The 6963-nt window shown below is 37.8% G+C and overlaps 1 pseudogene; it reads left to right on the top strand.

The window, feature by feature from the left end:
- LOC110291912 overlaps positions 1-667 on the top strand; it is a 1490-nt pseudogene extending 823 nt beyond the window's left edge.
- Positions 668-6963: the final 6296 nt, after the last annotated feature.

The raw sequence follows: 6963 nt of genomic DNA, 5'->3' as shown, positions 1-6963 counted from the left end.
GAAGGAAGGAAGGAAGGAAGGAAGGAAGAAAGAAAGAAAGAAAGAAAGAAAGAAAGAAAGAAAGAAAGAAAGAAAGAAAGAAAGAAAGAAGAATGAATACAATTGTGACACCAATTAGTAATGAAATGATAATTCAGGATCCCGACTTAACTTGTGCATCTGGGACACCCCATCATTGCGGTTCCCCTGGTTGGCCATGCGGAGGTTGAAAGATGCCTGGAGTTAAGAGTAAAAGATGTTGACCAGCAGGAGTTCCTTAGAGTTTTGGCAGCCTTCCTCAGAAAGTCCAGAAAGCTGAAAGTTTCCCGAGTGGGTGGACTCGATCAAGCTGGCCAAACATAAAGAGCTTACCTCCTGTGATGAGAATGGATTCTACAAAGGAGCTGCTTCCACAACAGGGCACCTGTAAATCTGTGTGTGCAGACCAACCTTGGTTGGTTCATAACCAAGATCTACATCTAACGGAGGACAGCAGAGAAACAGTGTCATGCCCAGCCACTTCAGCAGAGGCTCCAGAGGTGCGTTCTGTCTGGTTCTCCGGGCCCTAGAGGACCTGAAAATAGTGGAAAAGGACCAAGATGGGGGCTGCAAGCTAACACTTCAGAGTCAGAGAGATCGGGAAAGGATCGCTGGACAGATGGCAGCTGTCAACAAGAAGCAGCTTTAGAACAACAGATGCTGGGTTAATGAATTGCCTCATTCATTAAAAGAGAAGAAAGGAAAAAGAAAAAGAAAGTAAGAAAAAAGAAATTGTAATACAGATATCAAATGAAATAAACTTAGAACGTAGAAAACTAGGACTATGAACCCAGAAACCCCAGGGAAAGTGGTAGCATGACTAGAAAATACCACAATATTGCCCACAGTTATGGTCTCAGATGCTTCAAGTCATTGTTTAGGAAGTTTATGAACACGCTGCTCATTCAGCAAATGGTCTCTCACAGTGGCTGTAAGCACATGGTATGTCAGACACTTACGACTTGGAATTTTGAATGACCGAAGTAGAAAATCCATTTCTGGTCCAGGATAAATGCATGATCTGAACCATCCATGTAATCTACGTTGGGATAAGTTTGCTATGATCCTTCTTAGTTTACAGTTACATTGAGGCAGTCCTACCCTCCTACTCTGGATTTTGCCGTTTTAAATATATTTTCCTGAAACTAACATTTATTTTCCTGAAGAAAATTTCAATAATTGTTTACAAAATAGTTCACATGGAAGGTAATGTGAGCAGCAGCAGATTTCTATGAAATAATTAAACAACTAATCCAAATTTTACTTCATTCAAAGCAATGGCAAGACTACTACCAGCGGTTTTGGATGCTGGGGATGGCTTTTTAACACAGACCTGCTTGATTAAATGTGTATGGTGGATTCCTCCTTAATTTGCCCCCAATGGTGATGCATTTTCCTGCTTTCCAAAGAAAGGACAGATCAGCAGTATTTGCTATTTTGCCCTTTACCTTTAAAAAGTCCAGATAATGAGTTGTTCCTTGCTAAATCCAACTCAGTATAAACAATGTACTCCCAAGTATAAATCTATCATGCCCACCCTATCCACGACAAGTGTCCATTGTTCTACTCTAGTTAAAAATGTGCCTTTGGACTTGCTCTCCTTGTCTCCTTCCACTGAAGATTTCTGGAAAATTTTGCTGACTGCTTTCACGTCTTTTCCCATCCCATTGCCTCGCCTACATGACCCATACTGCTCTTTAAGCTTAGGTTTAGATTCTACTTTCTTCGAGATTCTTTCGAAGATCCCACATAGGAGCCTGGAGTGAGGCTTCCTTTGTTCGGGAACTCTCTGGGTGCCTACTACTTAGCCATAGAATGCAGATCACACTACGTTATCTTTGCCTGTTTACCTAGAATGCAGGTACTGTGAGCCCTATATGCACACCTATTTTTTTTTCTTTTTCTTTTCTTTTTTTTTCTGAGACAGGGTTTCTCTGTGTAGCCCTGGCTGTCCTGGAATTCACTTTGTAGACCAGGCTGGCCTCAAACTCAGAAATCCACCTGCCTCTGCCTCCCAAGTGCTGGGATTACAGGCATGCGCCACCACTGCCCAGCTTTTTTTTTTTTTTTAATTATTTATTTACTTTATGTATGAGTACACTGTAGCTGTCTTCAAATATACCAGAAGAGGGCATCAGATCCCATTACAGATGATTGTGAGCCACCATGTGGTTGCTGGGAATTGAACTCAGGACCTCTAGGAAGAACAGCCAGTGTTCTTAACCTCTGAGCCATCTCTCCAGCCCACCTGTTTTCTTAACATTGTACCCAAAATCAAGAATATTTACACTGAATATTTAAGTGTATATTGAATTCATATGTATGGAATTAATCAATATGCATACATTGGGACATCCATTTAAATCCGGGGGGGGGGGCTTTCTGTCTTTATAGAACTCACCATTTCACATCCAAGACACTGGAAGATCATATGAAATACTATTATGGAAAGAAGATACTTTTACACATTTATTCATATTTATACTCCTTGTATTCTGGAGTAATTCGATTATTTCTATTAAGCCTCTAAATATTAATCATTATAATGACTAAAAAATATACATTTGGGGGTTCTATGCAAAACAGGCTGCAATGTGTAACTGACTACCATGGTAGGTTCAGATGAAGGTGGGCTTCCTCCTTTGACCTGTATCTTCTCTCCCCATCAGTCTGTGCAGATATGTTCATGTGCTTCTTTAAAGAAATGATTTAGCTGAGTTGATATCCTCTACACACAAATCCTTTCCATTTTTTCACTAAAATTACCAGAGACATACAATTCTTAAGATGCATAGAAAAGGATAAAAAGAAGTATTTATCTAGAAATTATCCTCAAAGAAAGTTTAAAATGTGCACATATGGTAAATGTATTATAGTTTAAGTCAAATTTAGTGAGTTTAAATGATTTTCTTAATATATGACAAATGGTACCAATAAATGTTTTGACTGATGAACATATTTTATATCATGACTTGGGCTATGGTTATACAGCTACATATAATTGTCAAAACTCATCAGAATGTACATTTAAAATTGTAGAATATATTGAATATGAGTAATAAGCCATTAAGGCTATTTTAAGCATAAAAGGCTATGACAGCATGGATTTCCAGTAGTATGAGATTGGGTATTTCAGATAGAGTTCTCCACTGGAAAAATAAAGATGAATTAGGTACTCAAAATATAAGAGATGTGCATTTGTCTTAAAGTCATGTGACAACCAAATATATAGTAATTTTGCCTGTAGAAATAGGCAAAAAAAAAAATGTGTGTGCCAATTAATATTGGTGGCTACTTGGAGAACCCCATCTCATTTACAACAATAAACTGGGCTTCCAAAGTGCTACAAATCTGCTAATCGTGTATCTGAGCTGGGATTACCAAATAAGCTAATTCAAAATACCCATAAATTCAGTAGATTTCAGGATAAGCCTAGGACTGAAAAAAAAAAGCAAGGGAAAATAGAAATAACTTAATAGACCCACAGATTATTCATTTCTTTTATACAACTATAGGATTTCTGATATAGAGATGCTTAATTAAAACACTAAATACCATCACTGTTAATCCATAGATATTTCTCATCTTACATTGACTACCTTCACAATGTCAACTTTCTTTTCAGAATATCTTCCTACAGTTTCTAAAAGGTCCCAAGGGTTCAGATGGCATTTCCAGAATGGGAAACCTTTTAATCTTTATTCTACTTCAAGAAGGCAGAGCCTTACATGTGGGAAGACATGAATCAACCTCTGTGTTTCAAATGGTTGAGCATTACTTTCTTTAGAAAATAGTAGATGAAGTGATTTGGTGGCAGAAGAAAGTTTAGCCAAACAAGACTATGAAGATATTTTAAATTGGTCATCATAGGGAGTGATAACCAGAGATGAACAAAACCCACAATGGAATGTGCATCAGTAAGGAGGCAAGTGAACCAACCGGCTTATACTATTTATCATGATGCCCAGTGACTCTGTTGCTCTAGGAGATCAGAGCTCCTTGGTTGTAAATAATTACTTGGGTTAGAGAAAACAGAGGGATGTGCATCAGAAAAGGAGATGAGTGATAGAGTATTAAAATGATGCCCCTATAATGAAGAAGTTAGATATGTCAATTGCATGGAGATGTCTTAGAGGGATGGGAGGAGAGCCTTGTCCTAAGGGCCCAGTGAATGACAGAATGGGATCAGAAGGAATCCTGGTGAGAATAAATCAAAACAGGACTGGAGATGTAGCTCTGGTGTGAGATGCTTGCTTGTATCAATGATAAAGACACTTGTTTCAAAGCCTGGTACCATACAGAGAAAAAACTTCTAGACCAATAGGAAACTTTCCTTACACAACACAATGATTGAATTAGATTAAAACATAAACTTTTAATAATTTAAAATTCTTTATAAATCAAGAAGCATTAATGTGCTCTTTAAAGTTTATAGAAAATTCAAAATTCTTTGATGCATTTGAGAAAAAGCTAGTTTTTTAAAAATATGCATCTCCTTTCTTGCCTCTCTTTTGGAAATCACAAACATATATTTCATGTGCATTAAATATATAGAAAAAATTTTATAATTTATATATATGCTATTCATACATATTCTGAAACTTGGCTTCACTTGTATTATGTGCATTAATAATCACATTTGATTCATGAATCTGGCCTCTGTTCATTTCTTAAACTTACCATATCATTTCATCATAGGGCTAGCTATGATATCACTAATGAATTTAGTCATCCTTTTCATAGGGAAAATGGTACATTTATGCATCAGCAGTGCCTTTCTGTATGTATCAGGGTTGTGTCCACTCAATAAGTAAACAACTGTATGAATTGTAATCATTCAGATAAAGTAGAATTGGATTTAAAAATACTGGAAAGGCTTGAAATAAAAGATCTTCACTAGGTTTTTCAGGAATGTCTCTCAAAACAACAACAATAACACTAACTGACCAATAAAAACATATACTATACAGAAGTTACAACAATACAACACCTCCCACTGCTTCTCCCAAAAGTAGTGCTCAGTGTGTAGGAAGCTGGAGAATGGGTCCTGAGAGACTGCTGCTGTGGGAAACATTCAAACAGCAAAACTGCATCATTCCACTAGTTTTATCAAGCAATGAGAGGATGGCTGGAGAGATGGCTTTAGCTGTTATGGCAGAAGACCTAGCAGGCTCATAACTATCTGTAACTGCAGACCCATGAGCCCTTGTAGTGGATTAAGTAGGTATGGCCCTATAGACTCATGTGTTTGAATGCTTGACCCATAGGGAGTGGCACTATTAAGAGTGCCCGCCTTGTTAGTGCCTTGTCACTGTTGGGGCAGGCATTGAGGTCTCTTATGCTCAAGCTAAGCCTAGTGTGGTACACAGGCTCCTTCTGTAGAACTCTCAAGTCCTCCAGAACCATGTCTTTTTGCACATTTTCATGCTTCCTACCAGGATGATAATTGAACAGAACCTGTGAAATTGTAAGCTAGCCTCAATAAAACGTTTTCCTTTATAAGAGTTGCCTTGGTCATGGTGTCTCTTCTTGGCAATGGAAACCCTAAAATAGCCCTCTTCTGGTGTTTATGGACATCACACATCTCCACACAAGCACACAAATATATGCAGGCAAAACCATCTATATACATAAAAAATAAAAGTAGAACAAATCTTTAGCATAAATAAATAAATAAAGGAGATGAAGGAGATTCCCCCCATTTATGCCTTCCAAATTTAAATGAGTGCACCTTATTGATTAATACTAATTTGTGCCAGAATTTTAGCTGCAACAGTCTATAATAGATTTGCTTTCTGGCTTTTACTAAGACATAAAATGGCATTCAACTTAATGAATCTCTTTACCATATCAAAAACCACTGACGTTCATTTGAGTTAGTCTCAATTCTTTCCTTCCAGCTGTAGAAATGTGGTAGGGAGTCACTCTATTTGACCATGTGTGTGTGTGTGTGTACATATGTGTGTGTGTGTGTGTGTATGTGTGTCTGTGTGTGTGCATGCATGTGTGTCTATGTGTGTGATTGTGTGTGTGTGTCTGTGTGTGTGCATGTGTCTCTGCATGTGTGCATGTGTGTGTTTCTATGTGCATGTCTGTGTGTATGTGTGTGTCTGCATGTGTGTTCCAAAGATGTTTTGCTAAATTATACTATATAGAAAGAATTTTGAAAGCACAAGTTCATGTTTTATTTTTTGGCTAAGTGTATAAATACAAATTTATTTTGTAAATTTCATCCATATTTTGTATGTGTTTGAGGAATTTGTATATATTTATTTTTTCCTATAGTTTTTGTGAGCTAAAAAACAACGTAAATATCTGAATTGGATTAAGACATAAAATCCAGAGCTGGAGACAAGAATTTAGAGGCCATCATGATTCTTAGACTAATTTAAGAAATAAAGTCTGTCGGATTTGAATCTGAAAGAAATAAATAATTGTGGAGTTGATAATATAGGTCAATAACAAAGAATTTGCCTAGGGTGTCTGAAAATTTGGATTCCACCTGCAGTGAACCAAGGAAGGAGGGAAGAGGGAAAGAGCGGGAAGGGAGGGAAAAAGGGAAAAGCAGAGATAAAAAGGAAGAGAGAGAAGGAAAGAAAGTAGAAAGATTGGAAGAAAGGGAAGACCATTAGCTTTATTATAACAATCAAGAAGAAAAACAGAAGAAGGAGGAGAAGGAGGAGGGAGAGGAAGAGAAGGAGGAGGGAGAGGAAGAGGAGGAGGAGGGAGAGGAAGAAGAGGAGGGAGAGGAAGAGGAGGAGGAGAGAGAGGAAGAGAAGGAGGAGGGAGAGGAAGAGGAGAAGGAGAAGGAGGAGAAAGAAGGAGAGAAGGAGACGGTGACAACAGTGAATACTAAGAGGAAGAGTGGAAAAGGAAGAAAGCACTTCCCCAAAACCAGGCAATGCATACTACATCAAAATGGCATTAGCCACAGAGGGATGTGGA

Source organism: Mus caroli, chromosome 3 (assembly GCF_900094665.2).
Source record: "Mus caroli chromosome 3, CAROLI_EIJ_v1.1, whole genome shotgun sequence".
Lineage (NCBI taxonomy): Eukaryota > Metazoa > Chordata > Mammalia > Rodentia > Muridae > Mus > Mus caroli.
Note: the sequence above shows the minus strand (reverse complement) of the source record. Positions and strands in the feature narration are given on the sequence as shown.